General features: G+C 35.0%; 1 protein-coding gene across 2 annotated transcripts in view; it reads left to right on the top strand.

Moving 5' to 3' along the window:
- Window positions 1–21577, top strand: part of PRDM5 (PR/SET domain 5) — a 202698-nt gene that overhangs the window by 22511 nt on the left and 158610 nt on the right. The gene's annotated exons all lie outside the window — the stretch shown is intronic.

Below are 21577 nucleotides of genomic sequence, written 5' to 3'. Positions count from 1 at the left end.
ATATATATATATATATATTTTTTTTTTTTTTTTTCAAAGAGTTGGCTCATGTGATTGTTAGGGTGGCAAGTTGGGATCAAGTTAGCAGTCTTACAGGCTGGAAACTCAGATAAGAGTTGACATTGCAGTCTTGAGGCAGAACATCTCTGGCCAGCTTCAGGTCCAATTAAGGCCTTTGACTAATTGGCTGAGGGCTGGCCATCTGCAGTATTGGCAGTAATCTACTTACAGTCAACTGATTGTAGGTATTAACCACATCTGTGAAAAAAACAAAAACAAAAACCCACATCTGTGGAATACCTTCACAGCTACACTAAGAGTGCTATTTGATAAATAACTGGTTACTATAGCCTAGCCAACTGGACACATAAGGCCATTATAGTCTATTATCTGCAAACAAAATATTACTGAAACTGCTGGTGGTGGGGAACAGTGCTTGAGGAAGATTCTTGAAAGGTTTCAACAGTGTGGATGATAGAAAATGGAAATTCCTAATATTGTCCTCACCAGAAGTGGAAGATGGAAAATGTTCCTGATTTGCCTAATTTAATGTACTGTTTTGTTTATTTTTATGAATGTAAACATATTTTCAATGGCTTTCATTAGTTTTCTATAAGGTCTTAATTTTCTCAGCAGTTAATTTTTTTAACCATGCAATTTTCAGAAATCAAACATCTATGTGACAAAAAGATAACCGAAATAAGTCACAAATATACAAATATCAACTATTTAGGAGGTTGTTAAGGGCTTTTGATACTTGTTCTGAAAATTTTAGTGTGATGGGTTACTGTTTTGCACAGCTGGTTATGAATATTGTGAAATAGATAATGATCATAATTTCTATTTTGAAGGAGACACTTGCATATCAGAAACTTAAGTAGGCTGTTTCTGAACTGTTCTGTAGTTGACAGTGTAGCAGCAGATTATCTAGTTTTACATGACCTGTTCTCATGGATCTGTAATGTCTTTATATTGGTACCTGTTTTCACACACTGGTTTCCCCATCCTTTCACTTTGCTGCCCAAAGAACTATTGATTTTATGCATTGTAGGTTCAGGGGATGTTCCATTCACTTAGTGATTGCTATGCTCTTATTTTATTTTTACTTCTTATTTAATATCTGGGTTTTGAATAAGTAATATTTGTACTTTTTATGCAACCCCGAAGAGTATTAAAGAAGAGTCTCCCCTTGATGAACCTGCTTTTTTTCACCTAAGACCTTTGATTCTTTTAACCCCTTAGTTCATGCGTCCTTCTACTCCTTCCTCTAGGTCTTCCTCCTAATCGGGTTTTCATTTTGGATTGTCAGCCAGTTTTTGCTGTGCTGCTGGGTGGGGCAGGGCAGGGGAACACCTCTCTCAGTGGTTCACCTTTATGGGGGGGGGACATTTAAAAACAGTCAACACCTTTTGAATTCCAAAGGTTTGCTGCCTACTAGCTTTAATCCTATAATTTATGAAGTTAACTGAATGAGCTCCTTCCCAGCCTTGAGTTATACTAGTAAAGTCTAATTTTGTTATTTAGCTGTGGAGTTGCAGATTCAGAAGGAGTAGAGGGGAAGGAGGATGACTGGTCCTCCTGCAGTCTTCATCTCATGGAGCCCTTTGAATCCTCTTAAAGGGAAATAGGAAGCTTCACCTCTCTGGTGGGTACTTTGAGACTGGTTATTGAAGTCATTTCTAATATGGCCCATAGCTACAAAGTTAACCATGTGCAGCTCCCATTAGGTTGTTCTTCTCAAGTCAATAGTTAACCTAGTCTGTGTATGGTTATGGAACACGAATCAGATCCTTAGGATATTGTAGCATAGCTCTTTCTCAGTGTGTATTTGCACTTTGCTTATGGTGCCAATAGTTCTAGTGGACAGGGCCAGGACCTGTGAACCCTGTGGGTGGCCATTTCACACCAAAGAACTTGGAGGGACCAGGAGCCCACTGGTGTGTGTGAGTCCCTGTCAGTTTGGGATAGGATATAAAGGGATCTAATGGGATCAGTGGGGAGCATTAATACCATTTGCTACAACCTTCTTGGAATAGCTTGGAAATTTATTGATGCCCACGGCTTCAGAGAATTTACCAGCACCTCAGCCTCTTTTTGTGTTGGCCACCAGGATTTGAGATTCAGGTCTGAAGAGAGTCAGTCTCATCTGTCCTTAAGACTTGTTGATAACCTCAGATTTTTGTTTTTCTTTTAGAATTAAGTGCTTTAGCAGAAGATCTCTTTATTTCTTGGACCTGAGGCCAATCAGAGCTTGAGGCTATAAACCAGTGTCTGATTATAAATGCTTCCCATGGATAATGTAGTGGAATGAGCCCAATTGTCTGTGTTGTATTCTATTCTGTAGAACAGTCTTTTTGTGTACTTTCTTCCAGGTGGTTTGGAGCTTGAGAATTTCGTTCTAGTCTATACCCGCTCAGACTTGTTCTAAGACCAAATTCCATTCATGTGTGGCTAAAACTCTCAATCATCCTTTGTTTTTAAATCTCTAAGAGCGGGCAGCCCAGGTGGCTCAGTGGTTTAGCGCTGCCTTCAGCCCAGGGACTGATTGTGGAGACCTGGGATTGAGTCCCATGTCAGGCTCCTTGTATAGAGCCTGCTTCTCCGTCTGCCTTCTCTGTCTCTCATGAATAAATAAAATCTTTAAAAAAAATAAATCTCCAAGAGCTTCTTTTTCTATAATACTTTCTTCAGTATTTCAAGCCACAGTTCAAATACCTCCTCTCTAGACTCTAGGTCTTTATGCTTCCTGTACATGCATTCCTTTAAATTTTGACACATATACAATACTACACAGATTATACTTTTTCCTCTCCCAGCCTATTACTCAGGTATTCTAAACTAGCCACTGGTGAATCCAGTGTGTGCTTGAATCCTCCAAACTGCTCTTGCTCTGTTTGCAGTGGGTCTTCCCTTCCTTTTCCAAAGCATCCTTTTGCATCCTTTGGCATCACCTGTGGGAAGTTTTTGTCTAGAAACTAGCCTGGTAAGTTCTCAGAACTTGGTATCATCTTGACATTTCCAGTGGAGTCATTCATTCCTAAAATTTACATCACAGAGGTCTCAATCCGATCCCCCTCTCTCTCCTACTCATGCTGGGTCCATGTTTGCCTCTCAGTCTTTGAACAGTTCAGGGTATAGTTGGGTATTTAGTGGTGTGATCTGATGCAGGTTGAGCCAGAATACCATTCTATGGTTCAGTAATAGTGGATGGTCCTCTGTGGACAAAACGTTCTTGCTGTTAGCTAGTTAAAAACTCACATACAGAATCCCAAAGAACTAGGTAGAGCCTGGAGAGTCAAGTGAAATATTTAAATTCGGGGTGATGTTTTTATAGGAAAAAATAAAATCTCTTTTACTTAGTTACAGTTTGATTTCTTGCTATTAAACCTTAGAAGAAAAGTTTCTACAACTTGATAGAAAAGTAATCTCTATGTGTTAGAAAGACAACAAAACAGGGCTTAGCTTTGTTTTTTTAAAAAGCCCATGCTCTTACCCTTAAGGAGCTTGTGGTCTTGGAAGGGTGCCAGAATTAACACATTGTAGGGTACATAAAGTATGATGAGAGGAGTCAGCTTTACTTGTATGATTGTGACTTACTGGCACTTAAGGAGTTTTTACATTTGTTTACTTTTCTAAATCTATTGCCTTGAAGATTGATTAGGAAAACATCTTTCATGTCTGAGGCTAGTAGAATTACCAGGGCTGTTGGTCATTACATTCTACTAGGTAGCTGCATATCACAAAATGCAAAATATCAAATAACCATAGTTTTATTTATTTTTGTCTGCAGAAAAGATTTTGTACCTCTGTGTAAATAACATGCTTTCAAAAACATAGCTAGAGAAATATGATTACAAGATTTGTAGGTGTTTGTAAGAATTGTTAATCTCTTGCAGTTATAGTAAATTATTATTTCAAAATCAATGTACATACCAGGTGAACTGGGGTTCCCTCTGTGATTGAGCTTTAAATATGGTTTATTTTTGAGAACTTTTTTCCCAACCCCCAAACCTTACATACTGGTGATATTTCCTAATTAAAAACCCTTTTCTGTATCTCTCTTTGTTTCTAACCAAGGAAGAATAGATAGGAGCCAATTGAAGATGAAAATATCTACCTCATTAGTGAGCATAACTCTCTTAATTAAGTTCATGGCTCCAGAAAAGCTGTATTGGAGAAGGTAACTGGAACCCTCTGTTAGAGTGGTGGGGACTTTATACTCCTCTTCTTAAATCTTGATCTTTGCACTGGCAAGATTTGGGCCTGAAGAGTAGGTTCTGAATATATTTGCCTGCCAACTGTGATGAGAACTGTGGCCTGACTCACAGGCTCTATTTGAGGCAAAATTGGAATGGAGGATACCAGAACGCCTGGACAGCAACAGACAGGTCTGCAGTCTGCTGTAGAGGGCATATCTGAGCCTGAGGGTAGGTCTGCTTCCTACAGCAGAGAGTTGAGCATAGAGAGAAATGAAAGTCAGGGTCTCAACAGCCCAATGAAAGGAAGGAACCATGGAGGAAAGAAACCAAAATAAGTATATCTTGAATTTCTCTCTCTTTGAGAGGGGAAAGTAAGGAAATAGAGTGAGGGAGTAAGAGTTTTTGATTAAGAATATGTACATGTAGAATTGGTTTTGCTCTTTTCTGATACTGCAAAACAATGAAGCCATTGGGAATCTTTACAGAGGAAAAAATAGGCATTGTTTCTATATAACAAAAATAGGCATGGTAAGTGAAGTATGGTAGAACAAGGAAGGATACGATGGTTAGGATATTGAATAAAATCAATATTCAGTCTGATTTTATCCTGAAGGTACAGAAAGCCCTCGTTTTCTTGGGACTTATGTTTTAGTAGGGAAAGTTAGACGTAAAACACCCTTTATAAGTAATACAATGAGAAGTAGTGATGTGGATATAAAGAAAACAAAATAGGGCAAGAAAATTTATGTCAGGGACTCCTGGGTGGCTCAGCAGTTGAGTGTGTCTTTGGCTCAGGGCATGATCCCAGAGTTCCAGGATCGAATCCCACATCAGGCTCCCTGCAAGGCACCTGCTTTTCCCTTTCCCTATGTCTCTGCCTCTCTCTCTCTCTCTCTGTCTCTCTCATTAATAAATAAATAAAATACTAAAAAAAATTATGTCAGATAAGAATTTGGACATATCGATATTCCTGCTGAGATCTACAAAGACAGATTGAATATAAAAATGATTCGTATAATGTCAGAGCTGTTATAGCAAGGAGTACTAGAATGTCTGGGGTTCCAGAGAGAAAACTTGGAGAGGTGAAATGACAACCTGCAGTCTCTTTACACTTGGAAATTGGTCAGACTTTTGCTGATCCTGGATTTTAGACAAGAGTCTAAAAATCTGAGCTCAGCCCATGTTGTTTGAGCATAGAGGAATAGGTAGAGCTTTTGGCAGGCTTGTGAGGTTGGAGTAACAACTTTGGAGATCCAGAAGAACTGAAAACATTCCCGATTCCTCCTCAAGACATTGGCAGCATTATGAAACTATGTGGCAGAATGTTTAAGTTCAGCCACACATTTTCAAAAAGTGGAGTGTTTTGCAGTCTCATGCTGCTGAGAAGGGGCCCTCAGTGTGTACTGCTATTTAGTTGGAAGCACTACAGTGCTATGCTGTAGGAATATCTTCGATTGAGACTGGCTGAAGCCTGCCACAACCCAGCTCACTCTCTAATTAGTTGGTGATGAACACTTTCTACTCTGCCTGGCAAAAGTCAGGGTAAACCTACTGTGGAGAAACACAATACCTGGATTTTCTAAAGTTTCTTAATATACAATGTCCAGAATTTAATTAAAAATGACTCGATGCTAAAAGGAGCACCTGAGTGGCCCAGTCAGTTGAGCATCTGACTCTTGGTTATAGCTCAGATCATGATCTCAGGGTTGTGAAATTAAGCCCCAGATTAGATTGAGATTCTCTCTCATTCTGCCTCTGCCCCTCCCCCTGCTCTCTCTTTCTGTCTAAAATAAAAAAAAAATTAAATCTTTTAAAAAATGACTTGATGCTAAGAGATAGCACTATTTGACTAAATCTGAGAGAAAAGCTGGACAATGGAAACTAACAGAGGATAAATAATATTTCAGATATTGATTAGAATTAGCAATTAAATTTAAATTAATTTAAATTAGATTTAAAATGATCATGATTGATATGCTCTAGAAAATGAAGAAAAGAAACGTGAAATAACCAGGTGAAAATTTTTTTTACCATAAAAATTGAGATGTATAAATGTCAAATGTACATTCTAGAATAGAAAAAATATAATAACTGAAGCTGAGAATTCAGTATTTGAATAGATATTAGATAGGACAGAGCAAAGATAGGTTTAATGAAGAGGAAGTCAATAGCAAATATTGAAAATGCAGCACAGGGACTAAAAATAGATACATGAGACAGTGAAAATATCTAATGTATCTGTAATGTTATGACTTTTTAGGATTTGAAGGGCAAGAGGAAGAATATGAGATGTAAGCGAATCTGATAATGACAAATTTCTTGAGTTCTGAGCCTCATGCAGCATCTGAAAAAAAGCAAAATTAAAAAACAGGCTACCTAGATATATCTTCATAAAACTGTTGAAAACTAAAGCAATCTTAAAAGCAGCCAGAAAGAGAGAGAGAGAGAGAGAGAGAGAGACCTTACTTTTGAAACAGCAACAATAAAAAGGTGGTAAGACAGTCAACAACTGAATAATAGCTTTAAGGTGATAGAAAATAATTGCTAATCTAGAATTCTATACCCAGCAAAAATACTAAATAGTGAAGGCCTAGTTCTCTGAGCATCTTCACATGTGAACAGGTCCCTGTGTGACTGGTTCTTGGGATTTCTCTCCTAGCATTAGACCTAACCTTAAGTCTTCATCTTCTCTTCAAATGAGCAATGCAAGACCACTTCCAGATCCCAGCCAGAGGAAAAATTTGCCACTCTGGATTCTCTGAAGAGAGGGAAAGAACAGAAAGAGGCATTTACATACATAGATATGTAAATTGAAATAGATTTTACAAACAAGCCAGTGAGGATGTTTTCAAAGTAGAACAATAGTCTAACAAAGTTTGCAGACCACTCAAAAGAGGTCATAACTGATCTCCCAAATCCCAAATTTTGGGGTAATGTTTGTCAACCATGTGCAAATGACTACCCTGCTTAGGGATAAGAAGGAAGAGATGCTGAACTATTTTCTCAAAACTGAAGTGACAGAATTTGAAAATATTGAATCATATTATAAAATAGGTTTTATTTTGCTGAAAATCTTTACTTTAAAATACATTCATCTCAATAAAAGTGGGAACCCAATTTCAGTGTTGACTGAGATCAAATAGGAATCTAGGAAAGACTTGATAAAATGTTTATGTCAGATACAAAATAAAGATTTCTTGAAGAGATGCCACGAAAAGCCTCCAACCCTTGTCACCTGGTTCAACCGATGATTTGGATACAGGAGTGGGTGACTTAGGAGACTTCATCAAGATGCTATGTGGTCAGATCTATTAAAGGACAGTTTAGCTTCTTACATGGATGACAGAAAAGGGGAAGGAGAAGAAGCTGATGTTCATGCTGGTAACTAAGACTTGGAACATACCGATAATGAAGAGGATGAGGATAAAGGAGAAAGAGATGAAAATGGTGATGATGTTGAAGAAGGAGAAAGGTTGAATAGGAAACAGGAAGATATATATGTGTTAACAGAATACTACTAGATTCCGACCTCCCTTTTATTTCTTAACATTTTAGATTTTCTCGGAGCAATTTGCCATCTCCTCTTTTTTCCTTTTGTGTTCATTGCTTTGTTCTAATGAGGTTTCTTTATTTTTTCTTTTTTTAAATTTTTATTTATTTATGATAGTCACACACACAGAGAGAGAGAGGCAGAGACATAGGCAGAGGGAGAAGCAGGCCCCATGCACCGGGAGCCCGACGTGGGACTTGATCCCGGGTCTCCAGGATCGCGCCCTGGGCCAAAGGCAGGCGCCAAACCGCTGCGCCACCCAGGGATCCCTCTTTATTTTTTTCTTATCTTTATAATATGATTCTCTACTTATTTTATGGAAGAATATCTTGAGCAAAATACAATGGGAAAATATCTCTATCCTTTTCTGATCCAAGTTACTTGTTATCCCTTTTTGTCTCAAAAATGTGAATCTAGTGGTGTGGAAATAACACATCACCATGTTATTATTGGTGTTATTTCCCACCATGTGGGAAAGAAGACAATTTTTCTCTTTGCCCTGCTGGAAGCTAGAGAGTGTTCATCCTTGTGCTTAAAATCCTTGGCTTTTACTACTTTCTCTAAAAGGCTAGGAGATTACATTATGTCTCTATATAAACATGGACATTTAGCATTATCAGCATATATAAGCACTTCGTTAAATTTAAAAAATCTAATAAATTGAATTATACTAAAGAGGGAAGGGATGAGTTTGAGATGTTTGGTTGTTTTAGTATTAAAAGGACAGGGGAGAGAATGGGCAGACGCAAGCTTGAAAAGATAATGGCAGTAAGTTATTATTTAGACAACATGACTTGATCTTGGACATGCCTAATTGAAGCTTAACATGATACCTTTAAAATAAAACTTTCTTCTAATGATGACTTGAGTTCTACCACTTGATGAAAAATCATCCAAATTGTGTAAGATTTTTTGGAATTGACACTTTCTCTTGTAATTTTGTTACTGTTTATTTTTAAATTTGGTTTTTCTTTTATGGAAAATGTGAGAAAATAGCTCTAAATCTTAAAAGTATATATATATTTCTTTATTACAGTAAAATTGAATGCATATATAAAGGATTTGATACTTTTCCCTTAGAACAAATTTCAGACCTTCCAAATTTGATTTGCTTAATAAGTAGTTTTGTCAAAAAATTAAAGACAAATAATTGTATTCAGATAAACAAAACCCAAGAGTCCTATACCAAAGAAAAACTAAAGTAAAGGTAGCTCTTCTGGGAGAAAGTAAATGAATTCTGATGGAAACATGGAAATGCAGGATAGAATAAATAGTAACAGAAGGTAAATATATGAGTGAATAAATATAAATGTTGATGGTTCTAAAAATTATAGTAATGTCTTATGGATTTAAAAATATATACAATTTGGGATCCCTGGGTGGCGCAGCGGTTTGGCGCCTGTCTTTGGCCCAGGGCGCGATCCTGGAGACCGGGATCGAATCCCACATCGGGCTCCTGGTGCATGGAGCCTGCTTCTCCCTCTGCCTGTGTCTCTGCCTCTCTCTCTCTCTCTCTCTCTCTGTGTGTGACTATCATAAATAAATAAAAATTAAAAATAAATAAATAAATAAAAGTATATACAATTTATGTAATGATAAGAATAATTGGAAAGGCAGGAGGGTAACAAAAGGAATCTAAGAGTTCCAAAGTTGTAGCATCATCAAATAAATTGAACTAAATTATCTAAAATAATAGTAAAGGATTGTTTTAACTAACAAGTTAATTAAAGGAAAAGAATGGATGATAAAAGAATTTTCTTAATGCAAAAAAAACAGGCAAGAAGTGAGAAAAAAGAAACAACTGGGTCATATAGAAAGTAAATATTAAGATGGTAGCTGTCAATCCAATTAGATCAATAATTATGTTAGATTTAAATGGACTTCAATTAAAAGATTATTATTAATAGATTGAAGGCAAAAACCAGCCTCATGTCCTTAACAGACAATTTTAAAACATAAAGACACAGAAATCCTGGAAATAAAAGCATGAAAAAGATATATTACGCAGATGGAAAGAAATCAGATGTAACTAGTATTTGACAAGTAAACTTTAAGGAAGTGAACATTACTAGAAATGAAGAGGGTCAGTACACTAGAGGATATGTATATTTCAAGTGTGAAAGCAAAAACTGAAAGAACTAAAAATAGAAATAGACAAGCACAATTCTACTGGAAGACTTAACACATCCTTCTCAACTACTGAGAGAGTAAGCAAGAAGATAAAACTGGGAAGGATAGAGAAATAATTTGATCAATATAATTAATATATGTACCCTAACTGATATATGCAGAACACTACCCAATGACAATTGATCAAATGCACAAAACATTTACCACAATTAACCATATGCATAAAGTCAGTAGATTTCAAAATATGCAATCCCATTAAAAGTCCTAGTAAGTTTTGATTGGTTGATTGTTTGATTTGGTGGAAACTGATTGTAAAATTGATGTGAAAATCCAAAGGGATATGAATTACCAAGCCAACCTTGAGTGAAAGATCAAAACTGGAAGATTTACACTATCAGATATCAAGACTTACTGTAAAGGCATTCTAATCTAATACAGTAGTATTGACATAAGGATAAGAAAAATAGACACTGTCAAATAGACATTTGACAAAGATGTCATCAATACAGTGGGGAAAGGATGGAATTTTCAATAATAGTATGGGGTCAAAATGCTATTCTTATGGAAAAAGAATATCTAGACCCCTTATTCACATTGTATATGAAAAGTCAGTTTAAATGATTATAAATGTAAACATGTCAGGTAAAAACAACGAACCTTTGGAAGAAAATGTAGAATACCTTTATGATCTTAGGGTAGGTGGGGGTTTCTTAAACAATAAACACCATAAAGAGGAAAATGATACATTGGATAACAGTAAAATTAAGAACATACCATAAAGAGAATGAAAAAGCAAATCACAAAGGTGAAGAAATTTTTAATGCATATGTCTGGAAAGGAATTTGTATCCTGAGTATATTAAGAACTACATTTTGTTTAAAAAAAAGAAAAATGGGCAAACACTTGAACAGGCACTTCTTACAAGAAGATACCCAGATAGCCAATAAACACGAAGTGATGGTCGGCTTCATTAGTCATCTGGGAAATGCAAACCAAGGCATAATGAGATGCCATGATATAGTCATCAGAATGACTAAAATTAAAAAGGCAGATAATGTCAAATATTTGCAAAGATTATCTGAAACTCATTTATGCTGATGCTGGGTTTTTAAATTGGTACAATCACTTTGGGAAACTGTTTTGTGGTACCTACTAGGGCTGGATATTATATAATGTGGCAATTCCATTAGGCACATTCCCAGTAGAAATTTGTTCATATATTTACTAGAAGCCATATACAAGAATTTTCTTAGCAGCATGATGAGAAGTTGTCCCAAACTAGAAATAGTCCAAATGTCCACCTATAAGTAAATGGTCAAATGCAGTATGGTATATTATAAAACTTTGTATTACAAAAATGTAACATTGAGTGAAAGAAATTGGAGGCAAAGAGTACATGCTGCATGAACTTGTTTATATAAATTTCAAAACCAGATAAGGCTAATTTATGAAATTATAAATCATGATTGCCATTACCTCATTGTGAGGATAGTGACTTGGGAGCAGGAACCTGGAAAGTCTTCTGGGTGCTGTTTCTTAATGTGTCTGCTAGTTATATTGGTGTGTTTACTGTGGGAGATTCATTAAGATTCATTTAAAGTCTGCATTTTTTTTTTTTTTTTGGTAATGATGTTACACTTCAACAAAAAGTTTACTTTAAAAAATAGGGCAGAACAGTGAGCTAAAAATGCCTAGCTCATGATTTCTACTTTCTCACTCTGTCAGGGCTGTCAGGTTGTGCTGAGCCCTAAACATTGAGAGCACAGCCATATGAAGAACACCTGGATCAAGAACCCAGGATAAGCACTGGTGTTATGCTAAATGTTGGCAAAGCAAACTCCAATAAAAAAATATACAAAAAAAAAAAAAAAAAAAAAAACCACCTTAAAGAACCCAGGGAGGAACAGAGATGTCAATACAGTGGGCTGTTTGAAGGCCAGAAACAAAGCCAGCCTGGCTAGTGGTTAGTGCACAAGGGGCCACATGTAGGGCATGGAGTTAGAGAGATAGTCATAGGTCAGATCACAAGGTTTATTCCAGCAGCTAAAAGATTTGATCATGAGAATGATGTGATCCTATTCATGTCCTGGGAAGAATACTGTGTCTGCAGGGTGGAGAACAGGCTCCTGGAGGGAGGCAAGAGTGGAGCAAGGACACCAGGTCTGCTACTAACGTCCAGGAGTGATTTGCTGGTGGCTTATACTTGGGCATTAGCAGTGGAATTGGTGAGAAGTGGTGGGCTTCTGGGTGTATGTTGTTGGAGGTAACTAACACCGATAAGACTTGCTGATTGATTGTGTGTTGAAAGGCAAGAATTCAGGATGACTTTTAAGTGTTTAGCCTGAACCATATGGGTGGAAGGTGGTGATGGGTTTGAGATACAGTAGGTGGAGAGTGAAAGTGAGGGGATGGGGGATAGGTGGATTACTACATTGTAAACTTTGGAAGACCGGACTTTGTCATATTAATCTGTATCCCTTAGGTCTTAGTACAGAACTAAAACTAATGAATAAAAGTTAAATTCATTTAATAGTATTGAATAAATTATTCATATTTCATAAATATTTTTATTGAGGTGTAATTGATATATAACATTATACTGGACTCAGGCATATAACATAATGATTCTATACTTGTATATATTGCAGATTGATTACCATGAGTCTGGTTAACGTCCGTATTCAGTAAATTTATTGAATGTCAGAGATATATTGAATATCAGAAATATATTGAGTGATTACTATAAGAAGTCTAGTTAACATTGATATTCAGTAAGTATATTGACTGTAAAAATGTGTACACTATTTTTACCATTGGCATTCTGAGAAAATATGTAATTTAAAGGATAGAAAAGAAGAAACTGGCTCCCCTGCTATTACTGTGTTGGGTTTGCCTACTTTGTGGACGTTTTTATTTTCACTGTTGTGAATATTGTGGTTTGACTAAAATATGGTTTTCAAAGGAGGTGATTGGTTGAATATTAAACTGGACATTCTGTTTAGATGTTTTTTTCTTTCTTTGCAGTTATTTTGTGATTACAGCTGTTCTGTTGTTTGGGAACTTGATTCAGCACCAGCTTTCCAATGTGTTTTAGTTTTTGGAAAAAATGTTTTCAATCATTTAAAATCTTTTATTTTTCTTTAATGTTTATGGAAGTCCTTTTAGGTGTTTGGAACAAAGAAGTTTCTTTACCAAATGTTTTTCTTTTGCAGACGATAACATTTTGTTTTAGGTTCCAAATGGAACCACTTAGTGTCAACATTAGTGGGAGGATACCACCTAGAAAGCCTTGTAGAATCCTGGGAATCCTAAAACAAATGTCATAGTGCATCCCTCCTGATGCTAGTCCTCTAATAAGGGATAAAGCAAAAACAATTGAATATTACATGTCTTCTGGAAATTCTACTTCTGGAAGTCTCTTTTGTGGTTGTCATTTGCCTGCCCTTCACAAGGTGGCTCCTACCTGAGCTTGTCAGCCAACTTAGGGCCATTCATCCAAACCTGAGGTATGAATAGAATGATATTGGGAATCTAGGCTGAGTAGTTTGTTTCAAAAGAAAAACAACAACAACAACAAACCCATCCAAACAACTCAATATCTGTATTATTTTCTCCATATTTGTGATTCTGATCAACTTACAGGACCCCAGGAATTTTGTCCAAAGAGATGCATTTGGCTACAAACAACAGCAACCCCAACTTATTTGAATAATGTGGAAAGTTTTTCAAATGAAAGGAAACTCAATAATAAAAGGCTTCAGGAATGGTTGACTGGGATCCCTGGGCGGCGCAGCAGTTTAGCGCCTGCCTTTAGCCCAGGGCGCGATCCACTTCTTGGTTCTCTGCTTTGCTAATCTTGGTAGTGGCAGGTACTGAGCAGTTTTCAGACAAGGTAGTGTTCATAAGGAACAAAAATACCTTTTCAAGAACCCTCTTTTGGTAGCAGATCCCCCCCTAATATGTTACATATCCATTCTTGACCTGTCAGAAGGAAATGGGACTGCTATTACCCAGTCAGGCATAACCTGGAGCTAGGGTAGGTCAGCTTTTTCATAGACTTCATAGGTGAGGGTGGACATTGGAACAAGTTTAATGTTCTTTGAGGAAGGAGAATGGAGGGACTATGTATTCCTCATGAGAGTGACCACATTCATTATTGGTTCCTTTAGCAGCTGTATCTTGAATGCTTACACCATTCCAGATGATATATTAGGTGCTAGATTTACCTAGAGATATAAAAAATATCTGGCAGAGAAGGTAGAGCATAATATCTGATAGGGAGTGCACTATGTATATTTTCCATTATTTCCATATTCTCCAAATGTTTTTATTGGGGAGGCTTTAAATTCTTTGATAATAAAGTTAAAAGAAAAATTCTAGAGTTTGGGGCAAGTATTTCAAGTAAAAGGTATAAAGTAAGGGAGGAAAGTGTAAATGAAGAGAGATGCATGTATCAACCAGGTTATGTTTTCAGACATTTATTTTTCATTACACATTAAGTCACGTGTGATGACATGATGTAAAAAGAGCAATTTACTTGAAGTTAAAGTACCATATTTTCTTTTTCTGTGTATCTTCTCTTATAGTCATTTCATGTGCATTTCCATTCCTAAAACTCGTAGGAATTACATACATTTTTATGTCTATCTTATTTTAACATGTTCAATAATAATATTGCATATCTGAGATATGATTACTGAGAAAGCCTTGTCTTCTTCACTAATAGTTTACACACAAATGTAAGAGGCATTTGTGAATGTTTTTCTAGCAGCTTTATTGAGATATAATTCACATACCATAAAATTCACCATTTAAAACATATGATCCAGTAGTTTCCAGTATGTCTATAGAATGTGGAGTCATCAGCATTATTTGATTTTAGAATATTTTCATCACCCCCAAAAGAAACCCTGGACCTATTACCAATCATTTTTGACTATTTTATGTACTCATCAATATCCTATGTAAAATTACATTTTAAAAAGTCATGTTTCTCTAAATAATTTTCTGAACACTTTTAAATCCTTATACTGAATGTTCAATTAACTCCTTAGGACTAGTTTCCGGGAAGATATTTCAGGTTTGTTTATTTATTTATTTATTTATTTATTTATTTATTTATTTATTTATGATAGTCACACAGAGAGAGAGAGAGAGAGAGGCAGAGACACAGGCAGAGGGAGAAGCAGGCTCCATGCACTGGGAGCCTGACGTGGGACTCGATCCTGGGTTTCCAGGATCGCGCCCCGGGCCAAAGGCAGGCGCCAAACTGCTGCGCCACCCAGGGATCCCAATTTTTCAGGTCCTTAGAAAGATTTCTGAGCAATGGAAGTAGAACTTTTAGCAATCCCGGGAATTTTATTGGGAATTGGTATAAATTTTGGTTTTATTGCATAAATAATAATTTTAAAAAATTCATGAAATTAGTGATAATCATATTTCCTATGTTTTTAGATTATAGCTGTATAATAGAAAAATGAGACATTTGGCAAAATAAGAGAAAATCAACTTTAAGAAAATGCAGTGCTGGGCATTAAAGAAACTGATGTTTGCTACCTACCAACCCTATATTAGAGTTAATAATTCAATTTTCTTTATATTGAGAGCTAAAAAATGAAAGCCAAGGGGGACAACCTGAATAACATGCTTAAATTCAAATCTTTGATATTTCCTCTAAAATGACACTTTAAAAATAACCTATTTTTTTAAATACCCTATTTAACCTTAAGTGTACAGACTTCCACTTTTCAATGTGATAGCAACTGGCTACATGTGGCTATGAGCACTTGACTGCTGCCTAGTATGACTGATATACTGGTTTTTAATTTTACTTACTTTTAAATAATTACAATTTAATTTAAAAAACTAAAGCAGTGTAAAATATTTTTCTGTTAAGCACTGCTTTATTTTTTGGTAAGGCTACATTTTACTTTATGTTACACCATGTGAGATATTGTATTGTGGGTGTGTGTCAGGCATGTGCATTGTTTTTTAACATTGTATAGAAATATATCACCAGTTTATTTAATGTTAGCAGAATAATTCAAGTGGTTTTCCTACATACCTGTGGAACATTGTAATGTGTTTATTTGAATATTTTATATAGGCAGCAAGAGTTACAATGATCTTATAATTGATAACTTTATGGAAATATTTGTTGTACATTATGTGGTGTATGTATTTTATATATTTTATATTTATAGATATCACAATGGTTATTTTAAAATTTTTTTTTTTTTAATTTATTTATGATAGTCACAGAGAGAGAGAGAGAGGCAGAGACACAGGCAGAGGGAGAAGCAGGCTCCATGCACCGGGAGCCTGATGTGGGATTCGATCCCGGGTCTCCAGGATCGCGCCCTGGGCCAAAGGCAGGCGCCAAACCGCTGCGCCACCCAGGGATCCCTAGTTCTTTTAATTATTGTATCATTACATTAGTTTTCTAGTGTAAAAACAAAGTGTGGAAAAATATTTAAGTATATGAAGTATACAACTGATGCAGAATTGAGTGGAGATGCAGAAACTAGAACAAGAAAAGTTGGAATAAGAATGGAAGAACATATGCCACAAATTTCACAATAATGACAATTTTATTTTCTATGAATTAAAAAAAGCTATTTTCTTGTAAAGAAAGACAAATCAAAGGTAGTAAAGATGACTGTATGAAGAGATATTTTCAGCAACTGCAGAATGAATTTGATGACAAGTTTCTTCTCAATATTAAAAAAAGAATTTATGAAATTGGTTGCCAGAAATCATAATTAAGTGTATGATAAAAAAATATGTTTGATTTCAACAGTATCTGAGAGTGTAATTTTGGCCACTCTAAGGGAAAAAAAAATTTTTTCAGTTAGAGAGATTATAGGAGAAATTGTTATCAAAATTTTGTTGGAAAATTATGAGGAAAAGCCTAAAAGTGAAAGATCAAACAATTGCCTGTGGAATTCATGGCCATTCTGACAATAAAGACCAATTGAGCCAAAGTTTGTGAAATTGTAGATATTTTTCTTTGGCTTTAGATGAGTCCTGTGACATGAGGTACCACCCAGTTAATACTTTCCACAAGTTTGTTTCAAAGAATTTCCAATTTACAAAGAACTATCAATATGTGGCCTAAAAAAATGAACTGGGGTGTAGACTTAAAAAAATGTTTACATGTTGGTTTTTCATGGAGGATGGCACTCCAGGTTATGATAGATCAAAATATCAATATTATGGAATTTTTATAAAGAAAGATGAATGTTTCCCATATGGTCTAATTCTACTATATGATATATATTGAAAATATTTGCCTTCAGTTTTCTGAATTAGACTCTATGAAAAGTATTATGGATTCAGTTATTAAATTCATTCATTTATGTGCAAATGATTTTAATAATTGCCAGTTTAGAATTATTAAAAACAGTAGAAGACAATGAATTTAATGATTTTGTGCTCTTTGTCAATATTCAGTGATTGAGTTATTGAAGAGTTTTACAAAGATGGCTGTACTACTAACTGTTGAAAAAGGAATACTTGACAAATACTCAGTAATTAAAGACAACAGTTTCATCGTTATTTACATTTTCTCACCAATATCGCCCTGCATATAAATGAACTAAATTTGAAGCTCCAAGGAAAGAAGAGCATTTTTATAACCTAGCTGGTTGTTGAAATTGAAGCTTTCAATAATACAAAACAATAATGTCTTTATATGTCTTTAAAAGTTAATAAATATGCAGATGATTCTAATTGTAACATACAGTGTTAAGTAAACTTGCTGTGTAAAACCACAAGAATGATTTGATAAATGCTTTATTGATAATGATAAATTTAGGCTTTTCACTTATACAGTCTCTTTGAATTCAATTTTATGAATATCTTGTTGATATAAAAAGCTAATTTATGTAACTTGGATAAAAGTGGTTTTGAAACTGATACGCATTTTCTTCAAAGTCAAATCAATTCTTCTAAAAATGTTGAACCAGTTTTGTCATGTGGATGTGCACATATTTAAAGGTCAGTGACTTTTTGGTACTTGATTTAATTATTGGAAAAATTTAAGTATCTTTGGAACAACTTTGTGAACCTTTTTACATTATAAATTTTATGAAATCTAAAGTGAGATAATGTATTTCTGATTTAAAATATAGCATACAAAATTGATAGATGGTGTGCTGAAAGTGTAAAATATATCCAAAGTTCAAAGTGTTTGAATGAAAATGGATGTAAAATCTTATTAATAACTTTTATGTTGATTACATGTTGAAATGATAATATTGTGAAATGTTAGGTTAAATAATATTTAGATCATTACAATTAGTTTAATCTATTGTTTCAAATTAACTACTATTAAAATTGCATATGTAGCTTTTAGTATATATTTCCTGGATAGTACTGATGTAAACCATGTCAGGAGTAGCCTGAGCTCATGACAGAATTGGATAGTAGCATAGATCATGTTTATGGGGAAAGTTAAATTTATTTTATTAATTTATTTTTAAGAGATTTTTATTCATTTATTCATGAGAGACAGAGAGAGAGAGAGAGAGAGAGAGAGAGAGAGAGAGAGAGAGAAAGGCAGAGACACAGGCAGAGGGAGAAGCCGGCTCCATGGAAGGAGCCCGACCTGGGACTCGAACCTGGGTCTCCAGGATCAGGCCCTGGACTGAAGGTGGCGCTAAACTGCTGAGCCACCCTGGCTGCCCAAAAGTTAACTTTATATTTTAGTTTGTATATCCTTTACTTGAGGATATACATTTGACACTTGATCTTAGCTTCAGCTTATTTCTTTTTCTGTTTTGTGTGTGTGTGTTTAATTAATAGATCCTACTTTTAGGGAAGTTTTAGATTACAGGGAAATTGTCAGAGAAGTGCAGAGAATTCCCATGTAGCCTCCCCTGCCTTGCCACATACATAGTTTCCTTCCTTCTTATCTGGCTTTAGTGTGGTTCGCTTGTTACAATCGAGCCAATATTGATACATTATTATTGAGCCCTGTAGTTTACTTTTGACTTCTTTGCAGTGTACACCCTTTAAGTGTTCTGAAAAAGATGTACGTTCTTTTGTACTGTACATTCTTTTGTGTTTTGACATATGTATAATGACGTGTGTCCATCATTATTGTCATACAGAATAGTGGCACTGCCCTAAAAATCTTGTGTCCTGCTTATTTATCCCTTTCTTCCTTCCATCAGTCATGATAACTTTACTGTCTCTAGAGTTTGCTTTTTCCAAAATGTCATACAGTTGGAATCACATGGCTTTTTCAGGCTGGCTGCCTTCATTTAATAATGTGAATTTTAAGCCTCCTTCATGCCTTTTTGTGGCTTGATAGTCTATTCATTTTTATTGCTGAATAGTAGTCCATTGTATAGATGTACCACAGTTTATCCATTTATCTCTTGAAGGAGACATTGCCTCTAAATTTGGCAACTATGAATAAAGTTGCTATAAATATTTGTGTGCAGATTTTTGTGTGGATCATAAATTTTTGACTCATTTGGGTAAATACCTGGTAACATGATTCCTGAGTGTATAATGAGTATGTTTAGTTTTTTTTTTTAAAGCTTCCACACTGTTTTCTAAAGTAGTTGTACCATTTTGCACTGCTATCCTCAGCAATAAATGAGAGTTCCTGTTGCTCTGCATCCTCCCAGCATTTGATATTGTCAGTGGTTTGGATTTTGGCCAATTCTAATAGATATGTGGTGGTATCTCATTGTCTTAATTTGCAATTCCCTTAATGACATATGATGTTGAACATTTTTTCATGTTATTTGCAGATTATACATCTTGGTAGGTAAGACATTTATTGAGTATTTTGCTTATTTTGTTTTCTTTTTGTTAAAGTTTTAAGAATTCTTTGTATCTTTTATATACTAGCAAAGAATTTCTCCCAATCTGTAGTTTGTCTTTTAATTTTCCTCACAGTATCTTTTCAGAACCGAAGTTTTTAAATTTTAATGAAGTTTAAATAGTCAGATTTCCCTTTCACGGATTGATGCTTTTGGTATTGTATCTAAGAAAGCCATCACCAAACCCAAGGTCACATAGGTTTTCTCCTATGTTATCTTCTAGGAGTTTTATAGTTTTGGATTTATATTTAGGTCTGTAATTCATTTCAAAAAATTATTTTTTGAAGGGTATAAGGTGTATGTTTATTTTTCTTTATATACTTTTGTTCCAGGGCATTTGTTGAAAAGAATATCCTTTCTCCATTGTATTGCATTTGCTCCTTCTTAATGAAAATTCTTGCAGATTGCTTTTGCTTTCTAATCAAGAAATGACTTCAACGAATTTGTTTCTTGTGGAGTCATAGGTACAATAAAGTACAGAGATAAAGTTCTACAGAAATTAGCTGCTCAAAAATTGTATTTGTTGAAAACAAATTATTCTACGCTCTATGGAATGTTTAGTTACCATTATGGGAATTACAAATAAATAATAATATAATCTGGTTTAATATAATACAATACAATAATTATTACAAATAAGTACTATTTATTTGAGATTTCAAATATAACTAAGTGACTTCATTGACATCTGATCTGAAAACAAGGTTGCCAGGCTTTTTTTTTTAATAATTAAAAACTATTTCCTTATTTTATATTTCTTTTGTCTTGTCATGTGGCCAGTGATTCTAACGTAACACATTTTATGATTTCCTGGGCATTAAACATGGAGTTAATATAAATAAGACCATTTTAATTGAAATCATTCAGACAGCCTGGAGTTAAAATTTGGTACCTGGAGTGGAAAAACAACTGAATTGCTAAATTGGAAAGTTATCCCAGGAACAGAATATGATTATCACGGCAGCTGGCCACATAAATGACTGCTAGGCTAAACAAATGTTATCTTGATTAGTTCACTGGCAATTCCAGCTTGAATGATGTGGTATGTGAAAGAAGCCATGATCAGAAATATGGGTGTTTGGGGAGAATACTATTTGCTACTTGTAAAGGTCACGTGTGTTTCAGGCACAAAGTCCTCTATTTATTTGGTGCTATAAAAATATAGTTGAACACACCTCATGCTCTCTTATTTATTAAGCTTACGATTCTGAACTCTGAGTTGCTGAACCTACCTTGAGTTAGAGTTAGGATTTGAATCATTTTCAGAAAGCAAGTCTTTATGCTTCTCAAAAAAAGTATTTTTCACTTATAATGAATTATATATGATATTTCTCAGACGAGGTTTTTCTGGATAGGTCTTGATGACACAACTATTTTGAGTCTTACAACGAATGCCCTATAAGAGTTTGTTTTGTTTTTAAGGATTCCTCTGGATTTGACTGATTCTGCATGACATTGTAAATTCCTCTCCAGTATTTTACTAAAGTTACATAAAGCAGAATGCATCCTAGTTCCTATAGCAATAGACAATGAAGGTGGTTTTTATTTTTCTAAAATTTTATATGCATTCCTTTGTGTCCTGGGGATTCCAAAGACTTGCAGTAAGTAGAATACTTGGATTTTTCATCAGATGTATCTCCACTAAATAAAGCTTATACAATTTTAATTTTATCCTGAAATATACATCAGACCTGGAATTTATTTCATGGTCTTAAGTGTGTTCAACCTTTTTATTTTGTTGGGTCTTTATGTTTTTAGATCTTGTTTCTCTTTAGCTGTTTGACCATATAGTCAGTCCTGCTATAATGTGATGTGTGTGTGTTCCCACAATTCAATGTGCTATGCAAAATGCTCAATAAAAA

Source organism: Vulpes lagopus, chromosome 6 (genome assembly GCF_018345385.1).
Source record: "Vulpes lagopus strain Blue_001 chromosome 6, ASM1834538v1, whole genome shotgun sequence".
Lineage (NCBI taxonomy): Eukaryota > Metazoa > Chordata > Mammalia > Carnivora > Canidae > Vulpes > Vulpes lagopus.
Note: the sequence above shows the minus strand (reverse complement) of the source record. Positions and strands in the feature narration are given on the sequence as shown.